Source organism: Ursus americanus, chromosome 9, assembly GCF_024610735.1.
Source record: "Ursus americanus isolate L20-20 chromosome 9, mUrsAme1.1.p, whole genome shotgun sequence".
Classification (NCBI taxonomy): domain Eukaryota; kingdom Metazoa; phylum Chordata; class Mammalia; order Carnivora; family Ursidae; genus Ursus; species Ursus americanus.
This window is the reverse complement of record NC_142135.1, coordinates 59,440,652-59,458,316: the sequence shown is the minus strand read 5'-3', so window position 1 is coordinate 59,458,316 and position 17,665 is coordinate 59,440,652. Positions and strand designations below refer to the sequence as shown.

Genomic DNA, 17,665 nt, shown 5'->3' with positions numbered 1-17,665 from the left:
GCTTCCTGGAGCAGTGAGACTTGAGCAGAGAATAACACTGCAGAAGAGTCTGGGAGTTAAGGACATTATTGCAGACAGGAGCATCTGTATGCAAAAGTTGTGGCAGGAAGAAGCATGGATTGTCTGAAGAGTCCGAAGAAGGTAAGAGTTGCCAGAGTTCAGAGGCAAGGAGTGTAGTGGAATAATGAGGCTATAGAATTAGTTAGGTAGGAGCTCAGAGCAATTAGGGCCTGTGAGTACCCATGTTATTCCAAGTTCTCTGGGAAAGGACCCCTCAGATGTTGAGGGAAGCTTAGGCCATGGATTCTGGTAGATGGAAAGATATGAAGAAATGCTAAAAAAAAAAAAAAAGAAAAGAAAAGGCTAATAATTAGGGCTTTAATTTTAATACTCTCAAAATATATAAAAATGCAATTCAGTATAAGCCTGTTATTCACAAGAAATTTACAGTATTTACAAAAGATCAGTTTAAAGTATACTGCGGTGGTATGATTTGGTAATAGGGCACCAATTTAAAGTTGTATGATGAGTATTTTCTCTCAATCCTGGCACTGTATCTTTGTGACTGTATATATCCTCATTTGGAGGTAGGGCCAAATTTCAATCTGTGGCTTTTCACGTGGTCTCCGTGACAGGTTGTGAATAAGGAACTATTGACATGTCATACGCAAGGGAAAGTGATGCAGGCAGACATGTATATTTAAAAAAAAAACTCGCTAATGATGTACTATATGTTGGTTAATTGAATTTAAACAAAACAAAACAAAACAAGTGCTCAATATAAATGGACCTGATTTTAGAGGGGCCATTGAGAATTTAGAGAGATCATTTAGGAGACTATGGCAGTGGTCCCAACAGGAGATGCTAGAAGCATGTTGTAAGTGATGGCAGTGGAGCTGGAAACACACAAATGGCTTGGTTTGGTCATTGTTTAGGATGAACCATAGAGAACAACCACAGTTTTGGACTTCATAGAACCAAATCCCCAAATTAGTGCTAAAATTAGGGAACTTGACTGAAAGGTAAACAAAAATCACTAAATGACACCAATATAGTGATGCTTTCTTTTTCCTCCACATAAAAATGTCATTTTATGTTTACATATCTGGATATATTTTAAACTTTTCATTTTCCAAACAGTTATTTGCATGGATAAATAATCACTTGGGTATGGAAATAACATTTGCACATGTCAGTCCTAGCACATACTAACACTTTGGCTTTGTTTTTAATGCAGAACTTAAAATTTGCCAACAAACATTTATTGAGCACCTACTATGTGCCAGGTAATAACAGGTTTTAGCTTATGATCTGTAAATTTGTATCCCCACCCCCATACTTTTATAACATGAATGATAATTCTGAAAAAATTTAAACCATTTCAACTTCGTTTTAAATAGCTTAGAGGTTAAAAATATTAAAAACGTAAAGGGAAAAAGAAGTTATGTTTTTTAGTTCTTGACTATTGTGTGCCAAATGTCCTAAATGTTTTAAGAATCCTTTTAGCCTTTTCACCCTGCCTTCCCACTGTGTGCCCACAATAATTGATTATCCATGTGTGATCCTACAAGCATTGCAGCAGAAAGGGCAGAAAACAATGGACAAAGATAATGGGATTTCACATTTTGCTCTGCCTTTTTCTTTCAAACTAACCTAAGTTAATAAAACTTCCCATGAAAGCCTTTGAAATTTCATCATGGGTTTTGTGAAAGAGGTGAAAGTTGACCTAGAAGGGCTTGACCTATAACTTGGCAGCTACTGGAAGTCTGGCCTCATAACTCAGAGATCCAGTGACAGCTTTGCCTATAAACTCAAGTCTTCATTTCACTGATATGTTCAGGTTTAGTCTCCTTGAAAATGCTAACAAAAGTGAAGCATATCATTTCTCTGCTTGAGATAGTAATGGTGATGTTTATGGAACCCTTTGCTGTCTCAGGGGTAATCTCCCGGATAATTTGGATTAACCTTATCGGGTCTCTTGATACTACATTACCCAGGGTGGATGATCTCCAGAATAACCTTTCCAGATCCTAAAATTTAACCCCAGCACCATGTTTTATCAAAAAACTCTCAACAGAAATTCATTGAAAACTATCCAAGCAGGCTTACTTCAACCCTTTTAGTCTGATGTGGCCTTCAGTCAGGCAAGAAAACATAATACTTTCTGTTAATAATTCTATTTAGAAAGTAGGGCAACCTGACATTTTCCTCTGTTTACTTTTTCCATGAGACAGTTGTTATGTATTGATGTGCCTCACTCCTCCTATTTGTCCAGGTTTTGAAATTGACTACCTGAAAAAGGGGGGGTAGTGCTTTCGTTAGTTTATTTGCTGGTAGAGAGAATTTACTTAAAGGAGTGAAGAATTTTCCCCAAGGAAGAATTTGTCTTTTGGACAGGCAACGGAAAGAATCTTTTATGTGTATTGATCAAAAGTCCTTCTGGACTTTTTTTTTTTTTTTAAGGAAAGAGGGAAGTCAGATGCCTTCTGAAGCTGGGATCAACCCTGAAATTCTGTCCCACTCAAGACCTCTACATCCTAATTAAGCTTGCTTTTGTGAAATTTAAGTATGTTCATAATTACTTTTTAATATTATAAAGCTAGAGCTTATAGTTCTAGTACAAGACTATGAATTTTACTGTCTCAGAACTGAAAAATAGAAATTACAATTATGAATTTATTTTATTTTTCTGCTTTTTAGAAAGTGCAGACCCAGGTGATTCACAACAGTTTTTCCGGAAAATATTCATCGCATTTGAATCAGTTTAAAGAGGTAGACCAGAGTAGCTGTGGCTAATAAAATTAATGTCATATCTGGAATAGATAAGAGTACTCATGGTCTCAATTGAAAGGATAATAGAAGGAAAAAATCACTTTGCATTTTCCATATTGAAACCTGGCCTGTCCTTCTGAAAGTGAGGTGTCTATATACCTTTACCCAATGCTTATTTTTTTTTTCTAAAATTAATCTGATTAGGGTGCATTTAAACATAGGGTGAAGGAAAGTATTGATGTTGTCTGTGCTCAAAAAATAAGATCCTATTGTTGGTTTACTTTATAAAATAGCTTGAACTGATCAAGTTGTGAGATCCAACAGTTTAACCTTAGAAGGGAAAGAAACACTTCAAAATAATGACAGTTTCTATTTGCCTGAGATTTTCCTTTGTGCTAGGTACTTTGCATGTATAGTCTCATCAATCCTGACAACATTGAAAACTATATATTATCATCTCCATTTTATAAAGGAGGAAAACTGAGACTCAAGAGACCAAGATACCTGCCCGAGTTCACTTATCTTGTTTGAAATTCTGCAGTGGAGGAGCTGCCATTGTAACCTGAAGCCCATGTTCTTTCCACCATGCGCCATGCCTACAAAATGCTTGGTTACCTCCTGTTGTATCTTCTTGAGGATGAAACTGGAGAGGTTAAGGGGGAAGGCCAGAATATGGGGATGGAGAATGGAAGTGATTACAGGTACAGTGGTGTTTTCACTGAAGAGTTACATATTTGGATAATGTGTAGAGCTGTGGCCAGGCAATAGAGGATGAGCCAGTTAAACTAGCTAGAGGAATTTCCATAGAGCTTGGGAGCACAGTTTATTAGAAAGATTAATTTAAAGACTGGTTGGACCTTGTCTCAGACCAATGGAATAATGGGAAGAAATTTAGCATTCCAACAACAGAACTACTCCCTGCTAACACTGGAGTGTGACATTTAAATAATAAGAACGGTAGTTACCATTTATGAGACACATCCTAAGTATGAAGCTTTTTAAAAATGTATTATTTTCTAACCTTAGAACACCCTTGTAATGTACATTTTATTATTTCTGTTGTACAGATGGGAGAAAAACAAAGAAATCAAGTATCGAGGAGGTCCCCTTAGGCTGACAAATAGGTTCATCTTGATCTTGAGTCTGCATTCTTTTTCTCCAAGGAGAGAAAGACACACTTCCTTATCCATTGCAGAAGAAAACTGAGAAGAAAAACTTTAAAACCATATTTTGAGTGACCAGTTTTGCATATCAGATTGGAGGTACTGGTAAGGCCACCAGCATGTTAGGTGGGATAGAGTAGATCTTAGAGAGGAGAAAACTTTTCTGACTTTGCTTTGGTACCTTAAGATAGTGTGGTCTGGAAACAGTGGTGGAAACCTTGGTGGACCATTTTGCTTTGAAGTAACTGAGCCGCCTTAGACAAGTCATGTAACCTTGCTGGGTCCCAATTCTCATGTCTTTCTTGTTTTATTCTCAGCTCCTAGTTCAGTGCTTGGCACATAGTAGGAATGAAAATGATACATTATATAAATGAAGAAGCTCAGATTGCTATTTTTTTTTTGAATTCTTTCAGTTCTAAATTCTGTTACTCAGGCATAGTAACTTTGGTTTCTTTACTCTTTCAAAGAGGAAAATTGTGCCAATCTATTTTGCAAAGTTATCATGGGCATTAACTTGTATATTTTCCAAGTTATGGAGGTCTTACAGAAAAGGATAAGAAGACTACATTTGCTTTCCTTTTAAATAGTTATGATAACTTTTATTAATATTTTGCATTGATCAAATGCCACAAATGTGTCAGGTACTATAGAGAAAATAGAACCTTCCTAACAAGTTCATAATCTCAGTACACGAGTAATGGCACTAGTACTAGTGACTGAGTTTATTTATTATTTTTTAAAATTTATTTATTTATTTGAGAGAGAGAGCAGAGCAAGCAAGAACATGAATAGGGGGAGGGGGCAGAGGAGAGGGAGAAGCAGGATCCCCACGGAGCAGGGAGCCCAATGCGGGCTCGATCCCTTGACCTGAGCTGAAGGCAGACATTTACACGACTGAGCCACCCAGGCGCCCAGTGACTGAGTTTAAAAGTGACTTTATGCCAGTGTTTGAGAGAATATGGTCACATATACTGTAGCACAGGAAAAAATTAGACTGGCATCAGTCCAGACATGGCTAGGAGGAAGAGAATTGTCCGAAAGCTTGTTCTATTAGTGGGACTTTTGCATTGCTTCTTGTCTTTGTGGTTTGGAATGGTAGCCACTAGTGCGTGGTCTCATAAAATATGGAAGCCAGGTGCTTTGTGCTCTAGGCCTGGTAATTTGCCATGTGAAGGTCAATCATCCATCTTGGTTCTCAGTTTATTCATTTTTGAAAAGTTGATAGTAAGGTTTACACCATCAATTTATTGTGGAGATTGATAATGGTTATAGAATGATCTGAGAAAGTTCTATTTCTATGGTAACTATATGGATATTACATATTTGCCAAGCCTCTGAAAGATCAAAATAAATTAGAAGCTCATATTTACTAAAATGTTCCAAGTGGAACTTGGACCATATGATTTTATCACTCACTTTTCTTTCCTAAAGCCTTATGAGCAAAAGAAAAGAAAAGGGAAATAAGGGGAAGACTGTTTCTCTGCTGGCAATGAGAATGTGTCATTAGCAAAATCTCCTGAAAGCATGGTATTTTCTTCAGCCACAAGAGTGGACTATTTGTAAAAGTGTTAGTGGATTTCCCAGATTTGTACTAATAACATACAGTGATTCCAAGTTGCCATGTATACCTTACACTTTACTTGTAGAGAAACTGAATCAACAAAAATAATGTTATATGGGAAAAATACAAGAGTCAGATGTTGGGTAATGATTTTCCATTAATTTAAAAAATTCATTTATTCATCTCTTTATTCAACCATACATTTATTCATTTAACCAATATTAAGTTCCCAGTACTAAGCTAGGTGATGAGGATAAAAAGATAACTAGTCTCATGTTTTTTTCACTTAATTTGTTCCTTATTATTATTTATAACCTTTACTTCGATAAATAACTTATGAAAGTTAAAAATAAGCTATCCTGGTATTTCTGTTAATATGCACGTTTCTCTTTATTAATGAAGAAATTTATTCTCTGCCAGAGATCCCGATGAATGGGGGAAAGCCTTGAATACTCTGAAGTATCTGTAATGAGAAATATACACAAATTAAGAAATAAACAATAAAATATTAACACAAAAGTATGGTGCTTGCTAGAGACTCTCCCCATTGCAAACAAAAGAATATTTTAATATTGAAACATGAGCTATGTGACTGTAGTATTGACTCTCTTCAAATATTTTTAAGTGTAAACCATGAGTGTATCTTAGACTAATCCTTTAGAGAGAACTTTCTTTTATTTGATAACTAGCTTAAAAAAAAGAAAAAAATAATGGCGAGAGTGGGCATCCTTGTCGTGTTCCTGATCTTAAGGGAAAGGCTTTCAGCTTTTCCCCATTGAGAATGATATTCATGTAGGCTTTTCATAGACGGTTTTTATGAAATTGAGGAATGTACCCTCTATCCCTACACTCTGAAGGGTTTTAATCAGAAAAGGATGCTGTATTTTGTCAAATGCTTTTTCTGCATCAGTTGAGAGGTCCTTCACTCTTTTCTTGTTGATATGATCTATCACACTGATTGATTTGTGAATGTTGAACCAGCCTTGCATCCCAGGGATGAATCCCACTTGTGAGATTATTAACTTGTTAGGAAGGTTCTATTTTTTCTATAGTACCTGACACATTTGTGGCATTTGATGAATGCAAAATATTAATAAAAGTTATCATAACTATTTAAAAGGAAAGCAAATGTAGTCTTCTTATCTTTTTCTGTAAGACCTCCATAACTTGGAAAATATATGAGTTAATGCCCATTATAACTTGTGGGAACTGTTCCAGTTCCAGCTTCTTGAGATGAGATATAAAAACTGCATTTTAGATTTTTCTATTCTTTTGAGTGAGGCTTGGATGGCTATGTATTTTCCCCTTAGGACTGCCTTTGCAGTGTCGCACATAGGTTTTGGACCGATGCATTTTCATTTTCGTTGGTCTCCAAAAATTGTTTAATCTTCTTCTTAATTCCCTGGTTTACCCAATCATTCTTGAGCAGGATGGTTCTTAGTTTCCAAGTGTTTGAGTTTCTTCCCAATTTTTCCTTGTGATTGAGTTCCAGTTTCAAAGCATTGACTAACAGACACATGAAAAAATGTTCAAAATCATTAGCCATCAGGGAAATTCAAATCAAAACCACATTGAGAACCACCTTACGCCAGTTAGAATGGCAAAAATTGATAAGGCAAGAAACAACAAATGTTGGAGAGGATGTGGAGAAAGGGGATCCCTTTTACACTGTTGGTGGGAATGCAAGTTGGTACAGCCACTTTGGAAAACAGTGTGGAGGTCCCTTAAAAAGTTAAAAATTGAGCTACCCTTTGATCCAGCCATTGCACTACTGGGTATTTACCCCAAAGATACAGACGTAGTGAAGAGAAGGGCCATATGCACCCCAATATTCATAGCAGCACTGTCCACAATAGCTAAATGGTGGAAGGAGCCAAGATGCCCTTCAACAGATGACTGGATTAAGAAGATGTGGTCCATATATACAATGGAATATTACTCAGCCATCAGAAAGAACAATTACACAACATTTGCAGCAACACGGACGGGACTGGAGATTATGCTAAGTGAAATAAGTCAAACAGAGAAAGACAATTATCATATGGTTTCACTCATTTATGGAACATAAGAAATAGAAAGATAGGTAGGAGAAGGAAGGGAAGAATGAAGGGGGGGTAAACAGAAGGGGGAATGAACCATGAGAGACTACAGAGTCTGGGAAACAAACTGAGGGCTTCAGAGGGGAGGAAGTGGGGGACTGGGATAGGCCGGTAATGGGTATTAAGGAGGGCACATATTGCATGGTGCACTGGGTGTTATAAGCAAATAATGAATCATGGAACACTACTTCAAAAACTAAGGATATACTGTATGGTGACTAACATAACATAATAAAAAATTATTATAAAAAAAAGAAAATAAAAGATTGACTCCATATCTGAAAACCCAAGACCTTCACTCACATGGTCTGATTCAGGGACTCAAATGATGTCAGTAAGGTTGTCTTTCTCTCTTGGCTCTGCTTCTCTGTATTGGCCCCATTTTTTTGAGCAGGCTCTTCCCTCATGGTGATAAAACAGCTGTCAGTAGTTCTAGGTTTCTGTCCTATTTTGCCAACAATTCAAGTGTAAGAAAATGTTTTTCCCCCAATAGTTCCAAGCAGAGTATAAAGATTGATTGAGTTTCATTGGCTCTGGTTTATCTGTCTTGAGATGCTCATCCTTGGAGCTGTTTAGTGTTAGTCTCACCCAAACCACATGAGCTGAGAATGAGGAATATCAGACTTCTGTTGCTAGAGGAGAGGGCATGAAGACAGTTGTCTATTACCTTATTTTTAGCAATATGTAGTATCTAGAAAGATCCTATCTGTTCTCTGCCTTATATCATAGAAGAGGATTCCACCGTTAGCTGCCTCTGTCTCACCCCAGTGCACAAATTTTTCCCTATCTTACACATTTGGGTGTGCTCATTAGTGTCTTTATGAGACCATGGTTTACAACCAGGGATTTTCAGGACTGCGAAATCCTTAAGTAGTGAATGTTTCCATTTATAGCAAAAAAATTGCTCCGTGCTATTTGGCCATATGGACTGCCTTAGTGTGAAGACATGTATTCTTATGTCATCAAAATCCCTTGATATTGATATAAAATCAACTTTTATAGAGCAGGATACATATTTTGTATCTGCTTTACAAAGAACATTTAATAGTGCATATCCTCAAAGAAAAAACATCATGAAGTTTTATAAATTACATTAGAAATCATTTTTCATTTGAAAATTAGATTTTGCATCCAACTGTATGGTTGTACTTAATCTAATGGATTTCTGAGTGTTTAAAATAGTAACATCTGCCAGCAGACTCATAAAGGAATCTATACATCATAACAATCAGAACAGTATGAATCTGTTAAGTTTAACTTCCCATGAGGATGCAAGATCAGTATACTCCGTTAAAGAATATATAAGGAATTACTCAATGAAGTTTCATTATACTGCTGACCACCCATCAGTAATTTATTTCTGTATGTGTTTCTGCAGTCCCAAAGACTAAAACTCTTTAGTTAAACTAGCCCTTGTTATAGCGTGAGACACCCAAGATTTTAAAAAAACCTCAGTATTTAATTTTAACTATAAAATGCTTATTGGAGGTGGTAGAAACTGAGCTAGATTCCTAGTATATCAGTAAACCATAAACATAGAGGAAGAAAAACTCAGGACTTAAATAGAGCATAATAGGCACACAAACACCCCAAAATATATAGCACAGAAATAATTACAACACAATATAAAGGTAATACTCTTAGAGTGCTATGAATTCCATATTCTGAAATAAAGCATAAAGTATCTGAAGCATTCATACTACCATACTACTACTTTTAGAACTACTGAGGAGTCCATTAAGTCTTGGATGCAGGGGGGTAGGAACCTCAGAAAGTTTACTTTTGTTTATCAGAGGATTTATTCTTAGCAAGTGAGTAGGTGGGCAAGTACCCTTTTCCTCTCTTAATTCTCACATAGATTTGGCTCTTAGTTTAATCCCACCGGCATGAAAAATGGTCCCTAGTTTATATCAATAAAAATTTCTGCTGTGAACTAATCTGGACAACCTTACTATATAAACTCCCTAAAAGAAAAATCCATAACTGACACAGATTCCAGAAGACTGGTTGGAAATTTCATGAATGAGAACTGTGATTTAAGAAAACCACAAGTAACACCTTTACTAGGAAACTTTGATTTGGTGAGTCTGAAACTATGTCTTGCATTGGATTCTCTTACGGGGACAACCTTGTCAGAGATTTCATCTCAAATCCATTGCAGTGTTTTCCATTTTGTTTTTCAACGGAGTAGATTTTAGGAAATGACTGCTAGTGCTCATTATCATAAAGAATAATCAGTCATAGGATATTATTTTCCTTTTCCAGTTTTATTTCCTTTTTGTTTGACTGTTTAAAAATCATCTTGTGGGGGCGCCTGGGTGGCTCAGTTGTTAAGCGTCTGCCTTTGGCTCAGGGCATGATCCTGGCGTTCTGGGATCGAGCCCCACATCAGGCTCCTCCGCTGGGAGCATGCTTCTTCCTCTCCCACTCCCCCTGCTTGTGTTCCCTCTCTCTCTGGCTGTCTCTCTCTCTCTGTCAAATAAATTAAAAAATCTTAAAAAAAAATCATCTTGTGCTTTTTATAAAGTGTGCAGTGTGTGTGTGTGTGTGCATGCGTGTGTGTGTGTGTGTGTGTGTGTGTGTATGGTGTGTGGTAATATTGCAGACATTATGAATTCTGGACTATGAAACATTCCAACCAATAATGCAGTACTGATGTGTGATGAATATAAATTTTATTATTATTGCATATATAATAATAACTATTTTCACAATTTTTTTCAATGGGAAAGTAGTCATTTATTAACTGAGTAGATTACAAAAATAATCGTGGTAGATACTTTAGTTCATCCTTGTAATAAGCCTATTGATCTGGTCTTCCCTGTTACCAGCATCTCCACGTTCTACAAAATGGGTGGTCTTTTTCTTCATTCCCCTTCGTGGAGAAGATAATTTGAAGGGCCATAGAAAATTGTTTGCTTCTTTGAAACATTTTCCAACGGTATAGATCTGGTGAATCAGATCCTCCATGCAGATGATGCCATATTTACCAAGAGGTCGAGCAATCAATGTGTTACCTGTCAGGGCAATTCACTTGTTGATTTTGCTGTTACCATGCTTGTAGGTCAATTTGTTCACCACTTCAGGGTTGGGTCCCCCCATACTATATATGGTTCCACAATCCTTAGCATGTTAACTGGACCCTTGTTGAGTTTAACAAAGGTGCCATTGAAGAACTGGCAAAGGTGAAGGAGCTGTAACACTTTTCAGACCTTTGGGCTCACACCACTGCTACCTCTGATCCTGATGGCAAATGTCAATTTGGGTTTCACAGGTATGTAGAAGTTGCCAACTTTTCTTGCCATCCTCGCCCTTTGAATCTCAGTTCCTTACATCTGCCTATATTCCTTGTGGTAATGCTTAGCTATTTCATAGATAAGCTTCCTCCTTGCCCTTTGAAGCATCTTTTGGGCAAACTTCTTTCTCAAACACTTGATCTTCAATTCTGTGAAATTCCTTTGCTTTTCCTTAAGGGTTTCTGGCGCAGTAGGAACCTTCTTTTTCTTCTCTTCTGTACCCTTATGGTTCCAGCTGGAAAAGAGGATTATTTTCACTATTTTTAATGTGCTACATATTATGCTAATAACTTTAACTTTCATAATAAATCCAGGACGCAAATATTTATATCCTCATTTTACAGGCTAGATGATTAAGTCTTGGATAATTTGGATTGAAACTTGGGTAAGTGTTATGTTAGCTACAGATTTTTTGTAGATGTCCTTTATCAGGTTGAGGAAGTTCTCTTCCATTCCTACTTTGCAGAGAATTTTTACCATGCATGGGTGTTGACTCCTGTCAAAGGCTTCCTTTTTTCATTAATTCGGATAATCTACAATTAAAAAAAATTCTTAATAGTGAATTATATTGATTGATTTTTAAATATTGAACCAGCTTTATATTCCATGGATAAATTCCAGTTTGCTCATAATGTATTACATTTTTATATGTTGTTGAATATAATTTGCTAGAATTTTGTTGATGATTTAGGTATTTGTGGTCATATGGATATTGGTCTGAAGTTTCTTACAGAGTCTTATTTCTAGTTTTGGTATCAGTGTGATGCTGGCTCATAAAATAAGTTGGGAAGTATTTTTTCAATTCATTTCCTGGAAGAAATAGCATAAAATTGGTATTTTTTCCTAGAAATGTTTGGTAGAGGTCTCCAGTGGAACCATCTGGGCCTGGAGTTTTCTTTGTGGGAAGGTTTTCAATTTCTTTAATAGATATAGGAATATTCAGGTTATTTATTTCTTTTTTTCAGTGAGTTTTGTTAATTTCTGTCTTTCAAGGCACCGGCCCATTTAAGTTCTTGAATTCATGAGCATAGAGTTGTTTGTTCTATTTCCTTATTATCCTTTTAATGTCCGTAGGATCTCTTATGCCTGCTACTGGTGATTTATGTATTCTCTTTTTTCTTGGTCAGTCTGTCCAGAGGTTTACAAATATTATTGATCTTTTCAAAGAACCATGTTTCGGTTTCATCAAATTTCTTATTAAAATTTTGTTGATTTCTGTTCTCACATTTGTCTTTTCCTTGTTTCTATTTGGTTTGGGTTTACTTTGCTCTTCCTTTTCCACTTTCTTTCATTATTGAGACCTTTTTTTCTTTTTCTTTCTTTCTTTTTATTATTATTATTTTTTAAGATTTTATTTATTTATTTGACAGAGAGAGCTAGTGAGAGAGCACAAGCAGGCAGAGCAGCAGGCAGAGGGAGAGGGAGAAGCAGGGAGCCCGATGCAGGACTTGATCCCAGGACCCCCAGGATCATGACCTGAGCCGAAGGCAGACGCTTAGCTGACTGGGTCACCCAGGTGCCCTAAGATCTTTTTTCCCTAACATAAGATTTAATGTTATAAATTTCCCTTTAAGAACTCTTGTAGCTGCATGCTGCAAATTTTGGTATCTTATCTTTTCATTTTCATTCAGTCAAAATATTTTCTAATTTCCCCTGAGACTTCCTCTTTGACCCATGGTTTATTTAGAAGTGTGTTGTCTACATTTTACAAATTGGGAATTTTTCAGATATATTTCTGTTTTTTTAATTAAAGATTTTATTTATTTATTTGTCAGAGAGATAGAGAGAAAGGGAACAAGCAGGGGGAGCAGCAGGCAGAGGGAGAAGCAGGCTCCCCACTGCTCAAGGAGCCTGATGAGGGACTGATCCCGGCACCCTGGGATCATGAGCTGAGCTGAAGGCAGATGCTTAACTGACTGAGCCATCCAGGCGTTCCTATTTCTGTTTTGATATCTAGTTTAATATCTAGTTAATTATGGTTCAAGAACATACTTTGTAAGAATTCTATCCTTTTAAATTTGTTATTGTCTTAGATTATCTTATTTTTTCCTTAGTTGAGAATGTCCTTATTTTGTCATCCTTCATGAAGGATATTTTTACTGGATGTAGAACTCAACAGTTATTTTCTTTCAATGTTTTAAAGATGTCCTACTGTCTTCTGGCTTCCACGTCTTTTAATGAGAATTATGGAGTCAAAATTTTGTTCTCCTATATGTAATATGTCATTTTTCTGTGGCTCCTTTCAAGATTTTAAAAATTTATCTTTGTCGTACAGTTATTTGGTTGCTATGTGTCTGTGCATGCTTTTCTTTGAGTTTGTGCTGTTTAGGGTTTGCTGAGCTTCATGAATCTCTAAATTTATGGCTTTCAACAAATTTCTTCAAATATTTCTTTCTGCATCAGTCTCCTTCTTCTCTCCTCCAGGGACTTTAATGACATAAAACAACAGAACAATAAAAAAGAATAAGTGGGTGTCTCCCATACTCTTCAACTCACTATGATCCCTTTTCCCAGTCCTCTCCCCAGAAAGATAGTTTTTCTCAGAGCTTTTGCTGCCTGTATCCACTGCTCAGTTTTGCATTGGGGTCACCCTTGGGTCAAAGCTGGATGATAAAGGAGGAAATAAGATGGCAAAACTCACTCCTATTATAGATCATTCTCTAAGCTTTGGTTCCCTTGTGCAATTTGGCTCCAAATATTACTTTTTCACAGTTCCCTTGTAGTTGCTTTTTAATTTGTATAGCGTTTTTAGTTACACCAGTGGGAGAGAGAGCTGTAGTAGAGTTACTCCATTTTGGCTGGAATTGTCATCTTTGATTTTTAAAAATTTACATCCTGCAGATACTTCTATATCAACACATACCAATTTGTTTGTTCATTTTAAAGTGACAGAATACTACATTTTGTGAATGTATCATAGTTTATTTAAGAAGTTGTTTATACATTTTTTGCTATTAACAAAGCTAAGACAACCTTTTACACATGTATTTTGGAATATTTTGTGAGTATATCTGTAGGGTAAATTGCTAGTTAGGGAATCATAGTCTGAAGAATATGTGCCTACACCTTGACAAACAGTTGGAGACTGCCTATTTCTCCACAGTCATGCTCAACTAGAAACTTAAAAATGTTTGCAGTTTGATAAATGAAAAAGCTATCTTGTTTTGATTTACATTTCTTTTTATAATGGTCAAGGCTGAGCATTCTTTCATAAGAACAATAACACCACTGTGTGCCTTTTTCTGATAACTGCTAAGGGTTTGTGTTTAGTTAGAAGGGTCAATTCCTCCCCACCCTCAACCCCACCCAGATTTTAAATAAAGTCACTCAGACCTTCCTCTGGTTTCTTTATGATTTTATTCAGACTACATTCTTCACCATTGGCAGCCAATGCAAAAATGGTGTACGAAAAAGAAACCCCAGCATGTTAGCATACTTGGCTCATGCATCTGTCAGTAGAGTTTTTATACCTGTCTGATAGGTCTAAGTATAATTCTGGAATAAAAAGAACTCGATTATGTGATTCCCAGACTTGAGCATATTATTAAACTTTATAGAACATCCCATGAGGGCTGACAAAGCAAGATGGAAAAAAAAAATAAAAGCACATTAACTTCTGTGCATGCATGTAGTCCTTTTGGTTCTAGGACTAAAAGAAGGGACACTGGTGGGGTGTATTCTCAAGGCCATGCTGCTTTTTCCATCTGCTGACCTGAGGGGATTTCTGAATCTACTTGATGGCTATAGTGAACATTGGCTACAGAAGCCATTGGCTGCAAAGTAAACACTTATCTACATAAATTATTTACCATTCACCTTGAATGGTGAATCGAGGAAAGAAGTAGAGAAAACTATTACTATTTCTGTGTTCATTCTGAAATGTTGGCTCAGGAGAAATGGGGAGAATAAATGTGTTCTTTTTAACAGACATGCTTTTCTGTGGTGATGTCTATATAAAATATGTCCTTTTCTCTGATGAATGTATGAAAAGTTTTCTAAGATGAATTTATATGTATACAGTATTTAACATTTCTTATTTTAAAATTTAAATACAGTAGGTTGGTTTCTTTACCCTTAGATTTTTTGAGTCATTTTAGAGTCTTGGCATTAAATATTCTTTTTTTTTTTAATGATATTTTATTATATTATGTTAGTCACCATACAGTACATCCCCGGTTTCCGATGTAAGGCTTGATGATTCATTAGTTGTGTATAACACCCAGTGCACCATGCAATACGTGCCCTCCTTACTACCCATCACTGGTCTATCCCATTCCCCCACCCCCCCTCCCCTCTGAGGTCCTCAGTTTCTTTCTCATAGTCCATAGTCTCTCATGTTTCATTCCCCCTTCTGACTACCCCCCTTTCTTTATCCCTTTCTTCCCCTACCGATCATCCTAGTTCTTATGTTCCATAGATGAGAGAAATCATATGATAGTTGTCTTTCTCTGCTTGACTTATTTCACTTAGCATTATCTCCTCCAGTGCCGTCCATGTTGTAGCAAATGTTGAGAACTCATTCTTTCTGATGGCTGAGTAATATTCCATTGTATATATGGACCACAACTTCTTAATCCAGTCATCTATTGAAGGGCATCTCGGTTCCTTCCACGCTTTGGCTATTGTGGACATTGCTGCTATGAACATTGGGGTGCATATGGCCCTTCTCTTCACTACGTCTGTATCTTTGGGGTAAATACCCAGTAGTGCAATGGCTGGATCATAGGGTAGCTCAATTTTTAACTTTTTAAGGGACCTCCACACTGTTTTCCAGAGTGGCTGTAACAACTTGCATTCCCACCAACAATATAGGAGGGATCCCCTTTCTCCACATCCTCTCCAACAATTGTTATCTCTTGTCAATTTTTGCCATTCTAACTGGCGTAAGGTGGTATCTCAGTGTGGTTTTGATTTGAATTTCCTTGATGGCTAATGATTTTGAACATTTTTTCATGTGTCTGTTAGCCATTTGTATGTCTTCATTGGAAAAGTGTCTGTTCATATCTTCTGCCCATTTTTTGATTTGTTTATTTGTTTCTCGTGTATTGAGTTTGAGAAGTTCTTTGTAGATCTTGGATACCACTCCTTTATCTGTAGTGTCATTTGCAAATATATTCTCCCATTCCGTGGGCTGCCTCTTAGTTTTTCTGATTGTTTCCTTGGCTGTGCAGAAACTTTTAATCTTGATGAAGTCCCATAAATTCATTTTATCTTTTGTTTCTCTTGCCTTTGGGGATGTGTCATGTAAAAGGTTGCTTTGGCCGATGTCGTAGAGGTTGCTGCCTATGTTCTCCTCTAGAATTTTGATGGATTCCTGTCTCACATCGAGGTCTTTCATCCATTTGGAGTTTATTTTTGTGTATGGTGTGAGATAGTGGTCAAGTTTCATTCTCTTGCATGTAGCTGTCCAATTTTCCCAGCACCATTTATTGAAGAGACTGTCTTTTTCCCACTGGATGTTTTTTCCTGCTTTATCAAATATTAGTTGCCCAAAGAGCCGAGGGTCCATTTCTGGGCTCTCTATTCTGTTCCATTGGTCTATGTGTCTGTTTTTGTGCCAGTACCATGCTGTCTTTGTGATCACAGCTTTGTAGTACAGCTCGAAATCCAGCATTGTGATGCCCCCAGCTTTGTTTTTCCTTTTCAACAGTTCCTTGGCGATTCAGGGCCTTTTCTGTTTCCATACAAATTTAAGGACTATTTGTTCCAGTTCTTTGAAAAATGTCCTCGGTATTTTGATCGGGATAGCATTGAGAGTGTAGGTTGCTCTGGGTAGCATGGACATTTTAACTATGTTAATTCTTCTGATCCATGAGCATGGAATATCTTTCCATCTTTTTATGTCTTCCTCAATGTCTTTCAAGAGTGATTTATAGTTTCTAGAATATAGGTCCTTTACGTCTCTGGTTAAGTTAATTCCAAGGTAACGTATGGTTTTTGGTGCTTCTGTAAATAGGATGGATTCCCTAATTTCTCTTTCTTCGGTCTCGTTATTCGTGTATAGAAATGCAACTGATTTCTGAGTATTGATTTTGTATCCCGCCATGTTACTGGATTGCTCTATAACTTCTAATAGTTTGGGAGTGGATTCTTTTGGGTTTTCCATATAAAGTATCATGTCATCTGCGAAGAGAGACATTTTGACTTGTTCTTTGCCGATTTGAATACCTTTGATCCCTTTTTGTCGTCTGATTGCTGTTGCAAGGACTTCTAGTACTATGTTGAATAATAGTGGCGAGAGTGGGCATCCTTGTCGAGTTCCTGATCTTAAGGGAAAGGCTTCCAGCTTTTCCCCATTGAGAATAATATTTGCAGTAGCTTTTCATAGATGGCTTTTATGAGATTGAGAAATGTACCTTCTATTCCTACACTCTGAAGGGTTTTAATCAGGAAAGGATGCTGTATTTTGTCAAATGCTTTTTCGGCATCGATTGAGAGGATCATATGGTTCCTGAATCTTTTCTTGTTGATATGATGTATCACGCTGATTGATTTGCGAATATTGAACCACGCTTGCATCCCAGGTATGAATCCCACTTGATCGTGATGGATAATCCTTTTAATGTACTGTTGGATTCTATTAGCAAGTATCTTGTTGAGGATTTTGGCGTCCATATTCATTAGGGAAATCGGTCTGTAATTCTCCTTTTTGAGGGGGTCTTTGCCTGGTTTGGGGATCAAGGTAATATTGGCCTCATAGAATGAGTTTGGTAGCTTTCCTTCTGTTTCTATTTTTTGAAATAGCTTTAGGAGAATAGGTATTATTTCTTCTTT

At 36.8% G+C, this 17,665-nt stretch overlaps 1 long non-coding RNA gene and 1 pseudogene across 1 annotated transcript in view; one reads left to right on the top strand and one right to left on the bottom strand.

The window, feature by feature from the left end:
- Positions 1 to 17,665, top strand: part of LOC148109479 (uncharacterized) — an 86,905-nt gene that overhangs the window by 10,654 nt on the left and 58,586 nt on the right. The window lies entirely within an intron of this gene.
- On the bottom strand, positions 10,372 to 11,013 carry LOC123800471 (large ribosomal subunit protein uL30 pseudogene; annotated as a pseudogene).